Source organism: Varroa destructor, unplaced genomic scaffold (assembly GCF_002443255.2).
Source record: "Varroa destructor unplaced genomic scaffold, Vdes_3.0 BEIS01000001.1, whole genome shotgun sequence".
In the NCBI taxonomy this organism is placed as follows: domain Eukaryota; kingdom Metazoa; phylum Arthropoda; class Arachnida; order Mesostigmata; family Varroidae; genus Varroa; species Varroa destructor.
This window is the reverse complement of record NW_019211454.1, coordinates 55,542,074-55,561,367: the sequence shown is the minus strand read 5'-3', so window position 1 is coordinate 55,561,367 and position 19,294 is coordinate 55,542,074. Positions and strand designations below refer to the sequence as shown.

General features: G+C 43.5%; 1 protein-coding gene across 2 annotated transcripts in view; it reads right to left on the bottom strand.

Annotated features, from left to right (window-relative positions):
- LOC111253668 (uncharacterized) overlaps positions 1–19,294 on the bottom strand; it is a 106,935-nt gene that overhangs the window by 52,658 nt on the left and 34,983 nt on the right. The gene's annotated exons all lie outside the window — the stretch shown is intronic.

Sequence of the window (19,294 nt, the reverse complement as noted above, 5' to 3'; positions counted from 1 at the left end):
ACGTGTACATGAATGTCAATACATATATAATCTGATTGGATATCGTCGTACCGACCGAATGGTATTGCAGATATAATATTGCTATTCAGTTTCGCATTCACACGCATATGGGTACGTACTTATGGGATCCGTGTGACACCGCTAGCTTCTCACTTAACCTAATGCCGTCTATCGTACCACAACGGCTTCTAGACTAAGTCCGGATCTACTAACGAATACGCATCCATCGATGTAAAACAGAGAAAGAAAGAAACGTGTTTCCGAATTACAGTTACAATATGCACGAATCTTATGTACGTGAATACAATGCCAAGGCTATAAAGAATTGGAACCGGACTATAGAGTTTTAGAGGTGATATTAGACAAAACACCTGTCGTGGAATTGAATTAAACACAGAAACCCTACGTTGTGTTAGATCAGCAAGTGCAGGCTAGCATCGCTGATAGCGTCGCCCGCCAAGGGGACTCTCGTGTTCACTCGAACATGTCTGCTTTTACCTATGCTTGTGCGTACACAGACGCATGCTTTAAGATATAGAACCCAACGCGCGCAGAGGTGCACGAACACATCTGAGCAGTTGGAGGGGAGGGGTTGGGGGTGGGGACACGAACATACAGTGAAAAATATGCGGATATAAACACACTACTGCCATTGATGGAACCACATTAGCAAATCTAAACCCAGCTCGTCCAGTGCAGAGGGCCCACTTCGGACGGACGAACAAACCGCACGCTCTCTTTCGAACTTCGTCTCCGGTTTTCTCCCTTCTAACTGGAGCCTCCAGCAGTGCTCCAACCGATCAACCAACTGGTTGATGCGATAACGCTGACGATCGTGACAAACACGGCGACACGCAAGCAGCTCCTGGTGCGAGCACTAGTTGACCCCTCTTCTGTTTTCCTAATTCTCCCACCTCCTCTCTTATCTTTTGTAGCATGTTCGCTTTCGCTTGCCTTCGTTGACGAGAACCGAGAAGCACTGAGGACGGACAAAGGCTGAAATTGTATCTGACGTTTCCCCCAGGGCCCTGCCTACACCAGCTCAGTCTGTCGAGAGACCCAAACTTTGTGCGGGTCTGGGTACGTCAACGATGGCAAAATCTAACGTTAGCAGCAACATCAGCAGGATTCATAGCGTCAGCCGTTTCTTCAACAGCCTGCGAACCCAACCCAGCTGACCCGATCCTGACATGATTTGACTCGACATGTGTTTGTCTCATCTCTTTTTTTCTTATTTTTTCTCTGCTCTCATGTGATGATGACACCGCTGCTCGAAGCGGCCAATGAAGGGCAGCGTTGTTACTGCGGTACACCGCACTACGTTATAGGCAGCAGCAGTACGACCCGGCCGTTGTAAGCACTGCATTGCATGCAGCATTTCTAGAACGATCAAGAACATCGTTCAGCCACGGTGGAAGGTGGCGATCTGAGGCGGATAGACGACCTACTCCTATCTAGTTTTTAGGAGCGTTGCGGAAAAGATATTGAGGTCTTTAATAAGGAGTGGGTTGTAGCAGCGGCAGCTTATTCGATTGCGTCGTCTGCTGATAAATAGCCCGGGTTTGCGTAAGTGGTCGCTTCAGCATTCGTCATAGTGGATGCGGTAGTTGGTGTCTCTAGAGTCGATGACCGACGGACGTCATAGACGTCGACCTACGGGGCCTGGGCTTTTCGCTAAAATTTATTGAATATTTCCTCAATACAAGCTACCTAGCCGGACAACGGAATGAAAGAGGGTGGACAGAAAAAGTGGAAAAGGTTCTGCGTATAAGAGAATGACACAATCAAGCAAGCGACAGAGGAAAGTGAATCTAAAGGACAGACAATGAGGATAGTGGAGTGAATCTAAACAACTCCCACTACAAGCCTGACTTGGACAAAAAGTTTAGGACAGCAATAAAGTCGTATGAGCGGTGCATTAACACAAAATAATGCAAGCCGTTTTCCCTTAGTCCGATCTTTCTAACATCCTGTTTCCTTCTTCTGCGAGGCCACCGTTTTCCATGCACTGGCTAATTCTACACTCAGTCTTTAGGTGGCCCTAAAGGGCAACGAACGCCACTAAAACCGTTTGGCCCCCAGTACGGCTGCGAGCCGCAGCCATTGACCAATTATACTGCGTCACTCGCTCACCGACAGTCGCCTATTCGCATGTCAAACGGTTTCCGTGTATAGACTGCCTTGGGCGGTCTATAGGCAGACCTACAAAAAAACTGGCGAACTTGTCGTCCTTCGGACGGTGTTACTGGTTCATGAGAGCGTAAACTTGACACAAACCCCTCCACCGATAGGAGCTGACAGAGGAAAAACGTGCTAGACCCTTGTACAGCCAGACTAACCCTCACGCAGTTACTTATACCGCCGCCCTTGGCCGTCGTTTGGCCGTTTGGCCATCGTCTGCGACTGGCTTGCTGACTTTTTTCGTCGTCATGTCGGTGAAAGAGAAATAAAGCCAGGATTTCCTTTACTTCCCGCTTTCTAGGCAACGATTGGCGATATTGACGTTCGACTTTGGCTCTCGGTCATTTGGTTATCATGCCGTTGCCTCACTCTTGAATTTAGTGATACTACTGCTGCTGCTGAGTACGACTCTACCGCTGCCTGTTGCACAGGGCGGTTGTGCAGTGTCTCAGGCGGTCTGCTGTTCGTTCGACCCCAGCAGTAGCCGAGGGAAGTACACCCCCGTCACATTGGCTGGCTGGCGGGCGAGCGGTCATGTAGCCGAGCGGACACCCACCCATCCTGCCAGCAGCAGCAGCAACAAGCCAAGAAGTAAAGCCAGAAACCTTTAAATTTCCAATCCACTTCACCCGATAGTCTTTTCAAGCCTCGCCACTGCCACTATTTGTAACTGCAACCTGGCGTCGCCTGTCTGGAGCAACGAGTCCTGCTCTGTCCTGCCTGTTCGGTTAGCAGTAGCCCCTGTTCAATCGTTGTAGGCGCCTCTAGCGCCACCTACTAATGATGATGTCACGGCCATCGGCATGGACGTTTGGCAAACCGACGGGTGATACGTAGTTTGCAATTACCCGTAGCGAAAAAGCCCACACGCAAAGGCTACTAGGCATTCCCGTCAGTGATTTCTTCATTTCTGATTTGTATTGACTGGTGAAGACGGTTTGAGTTCATGCTTTTTGACAGGAAGCTAGAGATTTGCTGGGCGTTTGTCAACCTTTACGAGGATCACTTGATCGACCGCAACAGGATGCGAGACGGCGTGATTTTCGCTTTCAGTTTTTATTAGAAAAAGATTGCCTCTCTCTTTCGAAAGTCAGCTGAACGCCGAGCCCTGATGGACCTCGCCTTAAGGCAGCAACAACAAAGGTGACATGCTTCCCATATTAGCAGTGATAACGGTGTCCCAAACCGCCGAGCGCTGAGACGGGTCAAATAAGGCACGCGTTCTTAAGGACGCGCCAGGTTGGCTGATAAATGCTAACAGACAGAAAATTAACAACATACAATTTATTCATCGCTGCCTTTTTGTATAAGTTAAATAATAATATTACCTGATTATATAATTTTGTATGATTCGTTGCATTATTGACCTTTCCCAGTCCTAATCATGGTAAATCCTGCACTATACCCGTTGTACAGTGTTTAATAACGAAGATGGTCTGAAATTCTGATGAATCCAACTAAAGATGAGTTTCCAGGGGCATTACTGCCAAATTAATGATCGCCCTATGACGAGTGATCATAACCGTTGTCCTCGTACGAAAATTGGTCGCTTGCAAAATTTGAGGGTATCTGCAGCAGAAGTCGCGTACGAGTTATGATGTCTATGATCACGAATCAACTACCACTTCAAACCTAATTCTTCGAGAGACTCAACGAAACAGCGACGGACGGTCGGATTAATATTATAAATAACAATAGTTAGTTCGACTTACCTGTAAAACGAAAGAAAAATTGAATGTTTGAATACTGCTCCAAAACATCACGATTTTAGCACTTGTATGTTCCATAACTGTTTGTATTAACTCTGCCAAGAATATATGTACGTCCAGCACGGGTGTTTAGATGCAAGAAAGGCCATTATGGATTAATCATCGGTCAAGTCTTGGGTCAAGTTAAACTTGTTCCATTCAGGGTTAATTAACGCCCAGTTAATTCGCATGAGCCTTAGATCATAATATATACAATCTAGGTGTTTCATTCAACTGGGTGCACGCTTGCGTAAAACAGACGCGGTAATGCTGTGTTCTTAATTGACGTGACAAGGTATCTCTATAAAAAAAAAACTTTTATCCTAGCGTGAGTTAAACGAACTACCTATTCTAACCTCTGCGATTATAGAAGAATCGTAAAATAGTATTATATCAAGTTAGCTCATATAAATATATTACTAGGTATTAGTAATATTCCTGCAACTGGTATATGGGCTTACATTTGATCTTTATGTATTAGTCACAGATATCCTCATGTGGACTAACGAACAAGATTGCCTCCCTCGAAAGAGTCGCCCCTCTAGGCGTTGGAACTTGTCTTTCTATTTAGGCGGAAAGTAAGTCGCCTTCTTTCCCTGCCCATTAAATTCAACAAGCGGAATCTGTCCTATCTTGTAGTAGTAATGAAGCAAAGGTAGACAGACTACTTTGCCGTTCGCTCACAAACCAAGACGGTTCAAGCAGGCGACATCAAAGTCAGCCAAAAATAAGGGATAAAGACTGGGTTATCCATGCAATTGGCCGCATCAGTTCCCGGAACAGGACGGTCCGCTTTTTCAGCTTTTGGCCGATGGACTCTGCCCTGACATAAAGTCTTTTTGGCTGCTGTCTATGCCCAGCTCTCAACTTGGAAGTGACAACAAAAACATAGTCAACTGGGGTAGCAAAAAAGCACAATAGCATACCACGGTTTTATACTCTAGTAATCATATTATGAACATTGTTTTGTCTGTACGTAATTAGCAGCATTTCAAAGTATGTTTATAGTGCGCATGCTCTTTTTCATTTTAACGGATTCATTTCTGTCTCACGGGGATTCTATCTGCCCCGCCTATTAAAAAATTATAGAGATACATATATCTGCATTGTGGAAAAATCGGCAAGAATCGTAAACGCAATGAAGACAGCAATAATAACACTGAAGTGCAGAAAGCAGGCAAAGCCGCTCGCAGTTAGGAATAAGTACAGTGGGCAAGCAGGCGTTGGCCATCCATTGCTTGAAGCTTGTATGAATTGCCCCACCCGCTGGTTATTATTGCGTGATCTGCGACTGGCAACACTCCCACCGGCAACAGCTACTAGGCCAGCCACTAAAAACGACTTGTGACTCGGGAACACTCGTCCGTCTGCAGCTGGTCTGGTTCTTCTATCTTCTTTTCATGTGCCGCCGCCTACCCATCGCCTAGTCATGCTGGCCCACCGTCTATCGCTCGGGCCGCCCCTCCATGCTCCTCTGGCCATCGGGTGCAGGATTCCTGCTTTTGCCGTTAGCGCCACAGTCTTTCCAGTATTTGTGGCGTGTCTGCCGTTTTTCCGTTATAGCAGCAGCACCAGCCGTAGTAGTCCGTAGCCGCTAGAAGGGCCACTGTGATGTCCTTGTAAGAAAGGCGAGCAGCAGAAAGCGGCTGGGCAGGCGGGAAAATGCGGCCAAAAACGAGGCGACCGACACAGTGCACCGATGTGGGGTGGCGTGGCTACGGCTCCGGCCTTCAACGGCGAGAAGAGTGGATCGTAGTCAGTCATCATCGTAGAGTACAAGCAAAAGCCTTGGCAGAATGATATTACTAGCCCTACAGTGGCAAAGGGGGCAGCAGCACCGATCGCAGTTTGGATACGATGGCGGGCAAGCAGGCAGGCACTCAAGGTTAGTTTACTGGGGGCCATCTAGGGACTGAAAGGACAGCTAGCTATCGGCAGGACGCCGACGCTGATCACGTACGAATTTATCGTCTGTGACAGAAGACGGCAACGTGGTAGCAGCAGTAGTCTTGAAAAACTGAACAGCGCGAGGAAAAGAAGCGCAGAAGAGAATGGAGTTAGAAGCACCAATGAGAGAATTAGAAATGAAGGAAGGAACCCTGGAAACATCTAGGGTGTACAATAAGAAACGAGTACGAGGCTGCTATACGACTCGGTGGTAGGCCGTGGACGAAAAACTGAGGGAGTGGACCGGGTGGACAAGACGAGACTAAGTGAAACCGAGTGGCCTGGTCGACTCCGTCAAGATGGCCGGAAACCCAGGAGGAACGAAAACGCTGTCAAAATTCATAGCTAGGAAACAGTTCCCAAACGTTTGTCAGCCTTTACTACTAGTTCTGCAATCCCGCCAGAACGTTGGTACACAATATGAACGCAGCAGATACGACCGACCAAAAGATGATGCTTAACGAACTGCTCGGAGAATGGACGATATAGAGTGAAATGTTAGGGGATTGTATTGGGTAATGTCAATCACTATAGAAGCTGATTGTTTCTTCCGCGCCTCGTCGCCCACGCATGGAAGTTCAGACGTATGTGGGTCGAATCGACTGGGGCTTTAAAAATAGCGAGAAGAGATTCAACGGCACCAGCCGCAGAAGCAGAAAACTCAGCAGATATTACGTATCGATGCCGCACTAGTTTACTTCGCATTACAATAAGGAAAAGCCATCAACATCAACGGTTGCGTTCCTCGATGGCCTTGTGCTTCGATCGCCGTTTCAATGTTCAGAAATATAGAGCTGTAACGGGACAGCGCAAAAAGCATATACCGAGGTTGTGACACGTAAGCTCGGGAATCAAAGAACATTCGTAAATTCTCGCATGCCGGCAAACGCTGCTGGAAGGATATGACTTCGAAAACTGATGTGTCAGGAACATTCGTCAATCTGGATTTCTCTGGCTCCGCTAGAAATGATGCGCCGCAGCTAGGCATATCGTAAGTCTCTCTCACACCCTCTTTCTGGGCTTATGTATTGAGGAAGCATGTCCTATTTATACGTTTGCCACTCAAACTCGGGACCGATCAGCCGGTGACGACTATGGCTATGGCTAAATAACATGAGGTGATGGAGACGATAGAAAGAACTGCTTGGGGATTTAGCCCATTTCGGTACTTTCCGTTTGCTTCGAGTAAAAAAACGAAGGTGGAAGGTGGTAGGCAAGGACTTCAATGGTAGAGGGAATCACAAACGAATAGGCCCTTATAAGAGAAACGATTGCGATGAATCGTCTTAGTGTATTGGTGCAATACGTGCATCGTATGCTTCAGTGCTGCACGTGAGCTGTTACTCTTGGAGAGAGAAAGTTAGACAGGAGCAGGTAAATCGATGCAATATTGTTTTCCTCAGCTTCTTTCTTGCTGAATGCCATGCTCACGTTTTGATGCAACACAAAGAAAGAAAAAAGAAAGCGGATCACTTCAATACCTGAAACGTTCGTTTGCCCCGCTTTTGGTTTTTGGGGGTCCTAATGCACTCGATCGACACTGTTTACATATAACCTAAGTCAACCAGCTGTGCTATGACCAAAAAGAGAAGCTGTTTCAGCAGAGACTCTAAGTAGAGTCAGAAGCCACTGCGTCACCGCCTCGTGACCAGTGTATCCTAAGGCTTTCAAGGCAGTCCTACGTTGCATTCGCGTACATCGGGCTGGTTTTCTCAGGTCTATTCTGCTCACTTCGTTCAATTCGTGCCTTCATGTCATAGACTAAATATATAACGTCAACGTCATTTTGCGAACTCTCAGGCGTCTCAGACATTTACATAGCTGACTGTATAGTGGTAGTACAGGTGCCGTCGCTGATAACTGTCGAAAAACACTAAGATTGGAGCTACAAAGTATGTAAGTAGAGGAAAGAATATATGGATAAAAACGAACGGGCAAGAAAGCTCAAGGAATCCAGTAAGTCAAACGTATAAATGTGCGAAGACCTTCAGGCGTTCGCGTGCGTGCATATGGTTTGAGAGTGGCTCTCCGGAAATTTTTATCCAAACAGTACAGGCGTACCGGGGAAAACCGCAAAGGGAAAGCCAACGATGACAATATCTTCCGTCGCTTACTCCCACTGTAGCCCCGCAGTAATATAGATGAAGGGCGTACTTTCCTCTTTTTGGCGTTTATTGGTCGCCCGTCACACTGTGAATATCTTGAATGCGCTGATTGGATTACAATCTTGACAACGCCGGAGGGCAACGCAGAGCAATACGGATTCTACGACAGTGACTAGGCTATTGTATGTAACTGATGAAAGGCAGCCACTGGGCATGAAGGCAAGGGGTTATAGAATGCAGGGTATAGCAAGATAGAGACGGATTCTGGGTCGAGTCGAGATTGAAATGGCTTCTGTACTAACGGGCGAATCTTTAGGAGGGTATGCTACACACAAGCCAACGTTGAACGACGGGGACCAGCGAGCACTCTTACACAGCGAGGAACAGCCCTCTTCTAAGGCACGCCCAGAAGCCAAGAAGCACCCCAGGCCTGTCATAGCATTGAAAACAGATAACCATTTACCAGAATAACATCGTAGGAAAAATATAGCTTGATGGCAGACTGCAGGTATATACAATATTAGCTACGAAAGAAATTTCGAAAATACGCATTTCCTCTTAGGTCAAAGTATTGATAAAACGTTTTGTTGGCTAAACGCGAACTCGTCACCTTGTCACACTCGCTTACCTATCTGGTATACGTAGGATCAATTTCAGGCCATTTGAACGTGTACTTTATTTTGCAAACAGTTTGAGCTGAGTATCTTTTCTGTAAACGAACATAGAATACTAAAATATATGCATTAGGTTCTGTATTGGGAACGAAACTAGATGCTCACTAGTGTCGCCAATGCTGCAAAGGGCGTTCACGCACTACACGATAAGTCAATGCAAGCACAGACGTTGTATGGACAATTTCACGACAGATGAAAGGACTTAAAAACTAACTTTTGCTCAAGGCGACCTGTCACAACGCCCTAGCGAGTGTAGACGAAGGCGTGATAAAAGGCTAAGCAATTCATGTTGGAGGATAGCCAAAGCATTGTGAAGGAACAGAAGAGTTAGACATCTTACATTAGCTACATTTTAAAACATCATTGGAAAACGACGAGAAGATGCACAGCAATAATTGTGTCGAAAGGCTTAAGTTTCGAGAACATACAGAATTGCTACGAGAGAATTGTAACGCACTCAAAGACACACTCATGCGTCATTACCGATGACGAGGCTTAGGCGTACGGATACGACCCAGGCACAAAAACAGAATTGTTTGAGTCCCGGTTCAAAGGTCAGCTTAGGACGAAAAAAAGCGCAAGATATTGGACAAGACCTTTCTCACCGTCCCATTTGACTATCGGGAAGTTGTGCATTATGAATTGATACCTATGAATTAATACATTACATTTTAAAGAAGGTTGCATAGTGCTCTCCACCAAGAATCGCCTGAGCTCTAGGTGTACAAATTACGTATATAAGTTTATACTCAAGGAGTCGATAAAACCAAAATATCTGCCCTCAGCAATAGCAGAATTTCGTTCAAAAGAAAATGCTTCCATCAAATATGTGTTAATTATGTTGCTTATTTTTTTTTTGCTTTATTCTTTGTATGTAATTCTGTAAATTGAAAATATGTTGCACGATCCGATTCGGTTATGTCAGGTTCTAGTCTCACTGGTATGGATAATGATTGTTATATACGTTCTACTTTTTTACTGTTTTTTTTTTTTTTTTTTTTTACTAGAGATCTTAGATCTCCAGCGTTTTCCAGTTAAAGATTACGTTTATCCTTTTATCTAATTACGTTTTCCTAAGTCTTGTACATGTTCAAGCTTCTCTAGACAGCTATAGACGCATTATGTGCTATCAGCTAGTCATATCTCCTTGTCTTTTAGCCAACTGGCAACGAAGGCTATAGTTTTTGTGGCGGCGCTATACATCCTGTACATAATCCTCTTATAAAAAAAACATCGGTAGAAATACTTCTCTATCTTTATACGAGTGGGTGTCGCGTAATGTACTTCTGTGCACTACACGATGAAGCCACAAACGTACGAATGAACAGTCGAGTTTAGAGGGTAGAGAAAGCCCCCTTTCAAGTCGAGCCTAGGCGTCGACGCAGTCCATTTAAGCTATTTGAACAGACTGGGTCTGTCTGCTTCGTTCACCCCATCTGTCCTACTAAATTTTCTTAGTTTTAGCAAATTATTACACAATTAAATCTGCGCTACGACTACCAAAAACAACATGAAATTCAATGATTAGCTGTAAAAGCGTCTGCTTCGTTGTTAACGCTAACCCTGATTTTCATTGTCCAAGTTAATATACGCTGACGACGAAAAACCCTTCGAAGCCATTATTAGAACAAACAGTGCATGCAGTCTTCTAAAGCTCATGTATTTATATCTAGTTGAGCCACTTTTATGATCGACGATGACACGTTATTCAAGCTAGTATTGAGCTGCTGAGCAAACACTTGTTATGCGAAATTGTTATTATAATAAAAATCATAGATTGTAAACTAACACTAGACGATCGTAAGGATTGAATTGTAAGATATTAACTGGATATTTATGCCAATTGCAATGATTAGCTAAAGGGACTAAAAAGCGCTCTTCCTCGGAGTATATCTGCTTTCCAGATTCTCGCTAGCGGGTCAGTTTTTTTCAGTCGAGTTAAACTAAACTTGGAAAATACTGTTAAGTTATCAGTATAGTTTTTAATATTTATATTTATTATCTATTTGTTATTTAATATAGTTTTAAGTAATAATATCATCTTAAGGGGTACTATTTACACATTTATCAACAAATACGTAAAGTGTCAGTATAACTGCCGTTCCTTACGAAGACTTATAACAAGAGGTTTCTTTTCATTTATACTTCACTCATACTCTGGTGGAAGTAAATCGGAAGTAACGTTTGTTCCAATAATCCAGTGGGACTGGATTCAAGGGACTACATAAAATTCGACCTTTCGCACTCCTTTTTCCCCAACACAAACGCAAGAGCAGACGGTCTTTTTCCCTTTCCACTTTTTCTGTTTCTTTTCCTATTTCTCCATTGGCTTTTCGTTCCTCTATCTCGTTTTTTAGACCAAAACAACGCCACTGGCACAACTTTGAAAAATAGCATTGAAGCGCGAGACAAATTGGGTTATCAGTCTAGTTTCGTCGCTCAAGGACGAGTGCAGAGAATTGAGTCGACTGGAGTCGAATGAAGCAACTAGCACAGGAATCACCATAATCGTCATCATCATCAGCAGCAGCAGCAGCAGCAGCAGCAGCTGCTGCTGCTGCAAGAAGAAATAGGCGTGCAGCAGAAGCTATAGCGATAGTATGTAGAAGCGAGTAAAGGCAAATGAATGGATTCTTCCTCCGTAATCTTAAGCGGCTTCTTCATCGTCTTAACTTCCTCGTCCTTTCATTCGAGTCCGTTCCCGTTTCTATTCTTCGAAGGTAGAAAACGACGAGGGAGAGTAACCCGAAAAAAACAGAGAGATAGAAGGTGAACAAGCGCTGACGAGAAAAAAGTAGTATGAGGAGTTGCGCACAAAGGGCGAACGGGAAGGCTTTTGAAAAATGGCGGGCACTCTCCTCGCACGGAGCCCCTTTTCCCACCTTTCTATCCCATCTCTCTCTCTCTCCTGTGAAGACGCTTATGGCTAGACACTGTACTCGCTATGACTTGGCCCTGCGCGGCTTCCCAACTGCTTGCTGTCTTTGTCTGCTGGCTCATCCGCTTACGACGCACAGGAAAGTGAAGGAGCAAGTGACAACGACGACAGCAGGACCAGCCGCTTCTGCGGCACAAACTCAAGAGGATGGAAAACGAGAGTGGTGCGGTGTAGTAACGGGATCACTGCTTCATAAATCAACGAAGTGCACAACAATGCAGCATAACTACTGCATTTCGGGTCCCACTCTCTGCCCTTTCTTAAGACGAACAGACCTAACGGTACAGCGCCCATGCTACCCGCACATCTTCGCTTACCGCATTTTTCCGTGCGTTGCCTGTGACCTCCCACATTCTAGAAGAAGCTTTGCCCTTATTCTAGCGTAGCTTTACTTGTCTTATCTGCCAGTACTCTGTTATTTTTTTCCGCTCCGCGCAGCGTTAACTTGGAGTCGGCACTGGTTTCTTAAAACGCACGTTTGCGTCAGTGAGAGTCGGCATCATTTTTTTCACCTTACCGTACCACGACCGTTGCAATTCCATTTTCTACCATGTGCAACGCAAGTGGATATTGCCCGCATACAGAGAGTTCTTTGGGCAAGCAGCAGCTATCGTCCACTAGTTTGCTATTGTCTGCGTCTCACATACAGCCAATTATTCGCACCCTAAACCTTTCTACATCCTCATTCACCTTTGCTCCTTGCCGGGCTACTTTGTGCTCGTTGCATTGCCCGCCGCCATTTCTAACGCCATCGAATCCCTACAAGGTATCCCTCTCTATAACTATTCCCGGTGACCGGCAACGGTGGCCGTTAAAGCAGCACTTCTCAGTCCCTTTAACAGCGGACAGCTTGCGTCTTGTTGGTAACATAATACCATACAGATTTCATTAACTGCTTGACTTACGCTTCTCTCTCTTTCTCTGAGCTTCATCCGTCGGGAGCCGCAACACCGAGTCCCTCCGGTCACACATAGGTTTGTTTCAGCTGCAGCTGGTTGCATCTGGGGCCGCTGCTATTGCTGGTTTGTTGCTAACGCATAAGGAAAGCGGGCTTGAAGAACTTTTGCCGGGGTCTCTCGCGGCTCATTCTCGAAACAACAGTAGCAGCTGCACTAGCAACGAGTGCTAACGGGTGCCCTACCTGGTAAAGTCTTTTGAGCTGTTAATAGCTTTCCTCTTCTGCGGTGCTACATAGAGCTCACTTAGCCGTTTCGAAACTGCTACAGAAAGCTACAGTAGCTGGCAGCACTGCTGTCGAGTTTCGCGCTTTCTGGGTTGAGCAATTCCTCTTGTAGGCGGAAGCGGCCCGGGCGAAGGCACCCACTCTCTGGGGGTCAAGTAAACTGTAACATTCGCTGTCGTTTTCGGAACTGTATATATGAATTGCCAGCTGTCCGCTACTCTGCGTCGTTATATCCCACTATTGCGTTGACTGCTGCTCTATGGCGTGCGAGACATGGCGGAGCAGCAGAGTAAACTAGCTCAGCAAAAAAAAAAAGGAAATTGAGTTTAACTTCCTTCTTTTTACAGCTTTTGCAAAAGTATAACTTGTGTGTACATGTCTTGGCGACGCCATCCGAAGTTTTTATTGAACAAGAAGGAAGTATACACCGGACATAAATACCATAGCATGGATAGTGTTAATAAAAATAAACTAATGAATACATTTAATTTTTCCCTTTTCGCTTATTAACGTTTATTTATGAAATAACCGAGCCAAGCAAAATAGTACGAAACGAATGAATTTCCAAGTCTCAGCCTATCTGCCACTTCGACGTTCGTAGTCAGATGACTGTAATGGGAAACTCCCTTCACTAAGCGACCATATTGAATCAACTAGCCAACGTAAAACGGCAGCAAATCAACACGACTAACAACACAGTAACATATTAATATACGACAGCATTATACATAGAGTGTATGTATTGCCTAATACATGTACTTGTGGCTTTAGAAGTGATCGTATCTGTTTCAAGACGAAGTGAGAAGAATCTGGTTACTCCGAGCATAACCTCGAGTACGGAACAGCCTCGCGAAGTAGTTCGAATCGGCACAATGGGTCGGAAAGTAATTAAATGCGGTGGTCGCTCGGTGTCTTTTGTTTGCTCGTCCCTGTCTCCTTGATTCGCTCAAGGGGCGGAAGGCCGTACTTCCTGAGCCAATTGGCAAAGGATCCCCACACAGCCGCTAATACTACTGCTACCAATATATAACCAGGATCGACAAATGAAAAGATGTCTTCAAAAAAGAAAAACTGGAACAAAAAGTAAAACTAAGCGCCCACGGATTTCTAGGCTGTTTCGTTAAGCTCTATGTTAGGATTTTTCTGCCCTATCGTAAACTAGCTTAGAAGAATGGGCCGACATGCTGCTTGGTGTCGTCAGTGTCGAAAGAAATTAACAGGGTGAATTTCTGAAGGCGGCAGCAAAGTTCCCAAGAGCCTGTTATTATCGAAACACATTGAAGCAGCTTAAACGAAGGTTGTAAACGCATCTCCCATGCGCAACTTGTACTGTTGAAGTTCGATTTTTTCTTCTCTGCCCCAGAACACTGCTAGAAAAAAAAAACAAGAATGCCATAGCCGAATCCGTATCAATACGATTTGCCCTATTAGGTACGACTGTGTTCCAACTATAAGAGTATGATTGTCGCCGCTTGGAGCTAGGAAATACCAATAGACCAACTAGCATTTTTATGAATCATCGTTCCCAGTAATTACTTTAATAAGCATATCCTGTATGGTTATGTATTTTATGAGCCAGGCGTATGCTAAATAAATACCCTGGAACGCAAGCAAGATCGATAGACGTCTCAATATAGATAATGAAAACCAAAGCAGACGCAGCGATCGATAACAACAATAATGACATATTAAGTATAGGTAACAAACAAACTTTGTGTTTATGGCGTTCTTTAGGGTTAAATGTAAGAGTTTTTATAGCCGGCAACTAAAATGTGACAGTTACTATTTGTTAATCCAACGGAATACTACGAATGTTCTTTGGGAACTAGTCTGTAAAACTTGCAATACAGCTGTTCTTCCTACTGCGATCTTCACAAGCCACTCAGAAGTCCATTAAGTTTAGTATTTACATTAAAGAGCAAAAAAAACAATTGTCGTAGGGTGATGAACCATTCAGCTCTCGATTGCGAGCCATATCCGTTGTACTGATAGCTTGAATGCAAGATCGTGTCCTAAAGCAGATACGTTGTTTTAGGCTGAGAAGCCTACCAGCTCGACCTACTACTCCTCCCTTAGCTTAACGCACTGACGTTTGTAGACAGCGTTTACACTTGTACTTACAAGCCTCAAAAAGTAATTCTCGCTTTCCATGGCAAAATCGGCCATGTCAAGTCCTATTCAGCACTCTCATTTATATTTCTTCCCACCGTTGTCCGGCAAGAAGTCAGCTGTGGCGGTGATAAAAAGTGCCCTTGCGACCACATCAGCCTCAGCTAAATTGTTCTTATAGTTGGCAAAATCAACGCAGCAAATCAGCGAAGAGGTAAAAAATGACGCAATACAAGGAGGTCCCGGAAACAAAACGTACATGGTTGAAGATACTGTAGGGTTCCTCCTATAGTAACTTTTTAAGGCCAATACATTGTACTGGCATTCGTTCTGCACGTACGAAGTCCCATATCGTGTAAAAAAAATGTACTATATATTCGGAACGTTACACACGCCCAGCTAGACACAGTGGAAAAGAAGTGGCCTACGCATGTTGCTGGGTGATGCCGTTGACCTTTGGCGGTTGAAAGCGATGCTATATGTCTATGAATTTGACCGGCGTCAAAGAGAAAGGTAACTTTCGAATAATATTGAACTAAACGTATTCTAACATATGCGTTAAGGTAGGTTTGTAGTTAAATATTCACATTTGTTACCTATGTTTTGATCGTTCTCTACGTGTTGCCGGTGTAAAAGCATTTAGAGTCTTTATGCTTGAATTGTTGAATCGTCCACTCAATGCTACCGTCCGATGCAAACTCGTAACTTAGTTTCGAAAGTTTGGCATAGCACATGGCAAAATCACATCAGCTCTGGAAAAAAACTTCGGCAGGGAATGGGTCCTCGATCCTGCCATTAGCACGACTTCTCTTTTTGAACTTCTGCTAAGATTCGAACGGAACCGAGTGCTCGTAAAAAGTCAATTCATTCAGGCTGAAACAAAGTCATATTAAAGATTACACTGGCGTTTTTCAAAGGATCGCCGCAGTCTTCAATCCATTCAAATCGAAACTGAATTTCAATATTCTTAACTTGGTTGACAGTTATTTTTTCAACATCAGTTTCCATATGATAATTTGTCTCAATATAAAAGCTACTCAAAGTCCCATACTCGTAGTTACCGACTAACATAAATGGCGATGCAAAGCGAAGTTTCATCCCCTTACCTGTCAACTTGTATACCTATGTTTTCGCAATGATTGTAACTTGAAAGTTGTAGTTGCGGATCGAAAATCTGCCTAGACACAAACATCATTTAGATGTTTTCAACTCAAAGCAAGCAACATACTTGTATTTATTTGGAACGCCAGAAGTTTGCTATAAAGAAGTTATTACAAAACTCCAATAGAGTAAACTTATGACATCTGTCAAATAGCGTACTACTAGCAATAATATCATGACGGGATTATTGCGGTGGTTTAGTACGTTGCGTTATATATAAAGTAGTTTGAAGTTAATTCGAGGTAATTGTAACAGATTGATAAAACACTGTGAGGCAATAACAACCGAACGAGAAAACGCGGATAGTAGAGTAACCATAAAGCACCATAATTCTAACGGGAGCGGTCTACTGACGACGATTTACCTATTTTGCTCTAGCCAGACATCCTACACTGTTAAAAAAATCTAGACCGTTTTGCTTACGGGCGACCTTGCTATGAGTCAGGATAGATGTGGGTAGTATACTTTACTCATTCCAAAACACATATAGCCTTATACCGACATAGCACGATTATATCAGTGGGTACTGTTCTACTTTCCGCAATGCCCTCCCGCACTATCTTCCGGTAGACTGTTGTTTTCGCTACTAGTTTCTGAAATCACTATTTAAATACGTGACATGCCTCTGAAAATGATGAGTATCTCTTGTAGTAGTATAGTCACTGCTTTTTCCAGGATAATCGTATACATGTCCGTATGTAACAGTTGGGGATTTTAGCTCGCCAGTGTAAGTCGAATCGCTAGCTTATCATGTAGAACATGATTACTACCCAAATAACAAAACATCTAACTTCGGTCCTCCCGATGCTCCCAACCTTTATTTATCTCCAATCTTAGAAAAATACGTAGCGAATATCGTAGAAGTACATATATACGTAAGATAAGAGCTAACCTTGCGGTTAGGCGTGTAATTCGGGATATGGATTTCTTTATTAAGTTTTAACGTGAGCCATATTGTAAGGTAACTTATAGATGATGAGATAAAGATGCAAGTAATATCAATATTGCTAAATAGAACTTAAACTGATTGCTACCTTAAAAACCTACATCTTGAGGTACGAACGTAAAATCTAATATCTCCAGGCCTTAGTTTGGTTCTTGCACACGTCAAATGGAACTCAGGATGTACCTTATCAGGCTAGACTATGAAACCCTTTATAGGGACCAAAAAAGAAGATAAAGTCGTTCTGGTGATATAATTTTCATAGTTCAGCATTGGCTGAATAGAATTTTCGCAAAGAAGTTTTACCTGCCATTAGAAAGCTTACATCTTAAACCTATCAGAGTTTTCCTAGCTACAACTAAACACGGGTTCCATTAAACTTTTGCTTTCCCACTTCACCGTTATAGGCAAGAAAAAATTGCCTTAATAAATCCTTAAAAGGACCGTTCTAGCTTATCGCAATGGCATTCCGCCAGGCTATCTACTTAATTGCCGTGGGCAACCTATTTGATGTAATATTGCCATTTTTCCTCTGCTAGGGAGCTTCATTTAGAGTCAGATGGCAAGAAAGGGTACCGAATGAGCCGAACAGACCGCCAAGCTGAAACTACCGTCTGTACATCTCGTATCATCAATAGGGTACATCATTTGATACTTCTATCGAAAATAGCTTTGTATTGAAACAGAATTTATAAACCAACCAGATATTTAATTATAAGCAAAGATAGACTACTGTGGAATAGCCTATGATTTGATGATGAACATTAATACTATTTCAAAATAGCATTCTAACTCAATGAACGCTATACCTTTAGTGTTTGGTACAGGTATAGGATTCCAATGGCGTACTTATGGCTGACTACGTACTTTTTTTTTTAACTATCGCATGTCGTTCCAAATGTTTGCCAACGACAATTAAATTATGGGGGTTTTGCACACGTCTTTTGTTTACCATTTAAACGCTTCTCTTGATAATAATGCCATATACTCTTCTACCGTAATACAGAGCCTTAGAGAACCTTAATGAATCATACCAAAATGGCAACTACCTATAAGGGAAGACGGATGGCATTACAATCTTGTTCCATTTCTTGGGGTAGGGAACTCATCTAAAAGAGGCTGCTGTAGTGAAATGGTGCGCCGTTTTGTACCGGTGAGCCCCTGAACGAGCGGTTTACGCGAGGAAATGAAACGCCGATAGAGGGCGCATTTCCTCTACATAACGAAGCGCGCCTAGAATGCGGATTTCACGACAAACTATCAGCTGTTCAGTAGCAAACTTCCAGTGCGTAATCCAACTACGACCTCGTCGGGGCATTCAAGTACGTATTTTTCTAGTGCATAGCCTGTCCATCAATAGAAATGTAAGTTGTTGGGTGACAATTGTCATTCTACAAAACATAACGCAAATATACTTTTTTTAGCATATGCGAGCATATTCACATAGCCTTATTTAAGTTCCGAACTGATGAACTTACAAAACTATTAATTATACGTTGTGACTCAAGATAGATTGCTTCAATTTTACGTATGCAATATGCAAATGTGCCCCGTTTATTGTACGCGTCCATAACTGCTTCATTTGCTTTTAGGGCGAGGCTGCTAATGGGTCGACAACACAAAAGCAACCCTGTGAGGTACCCGTCGTTATTAAGCTTTGCGTAAATCAACTAAAATACATTACTATATATATATATATATATATATATATATATATATACATATATAACTAAAATTAATGCAGTTATTCAAATGCTTTTCCGTAAGGACGTACTCGTCTTTTTTATGCACACGATGGTAATGATTTCATAGCGAGCACATACCTATACGACCGTGTTTTTACTTTAATGGTCTATTACTCTACTGTTTGTGAAGACGGTAACTATGCGCCAGAGGTCAGCCTTTCTTTCCGTGCTTGTTTCTCCGTCATCATCATGTATATTGAATACGCCTGTCGGCGTATCTCTGACATTACAATGACTGTAAGTGGCAACAGCAGGAGAACGGGACCACAACGAAACGCGAGCTACACATAAAAATGCCATAATATCGGAGGAAAATATTCGGAAGAAAGATAAGTCGGCGACAGATATATGCTTCTGTATATTAAAATAGAGCTGTTTTTTGCCTATAATAAATATGTCGCTGTTATATCTTTATATGAGTTTTGTTACCCGTCGGACGAAATCATATTTGCGCTAGCTGGCCACCGTTGTACTCCGTTACGATACACGTAGTTGTACATCAGCTTCTTTCGTGGGGAGTGATCATACAGTCTAATGATGGCCACCGAAACAAATTCATG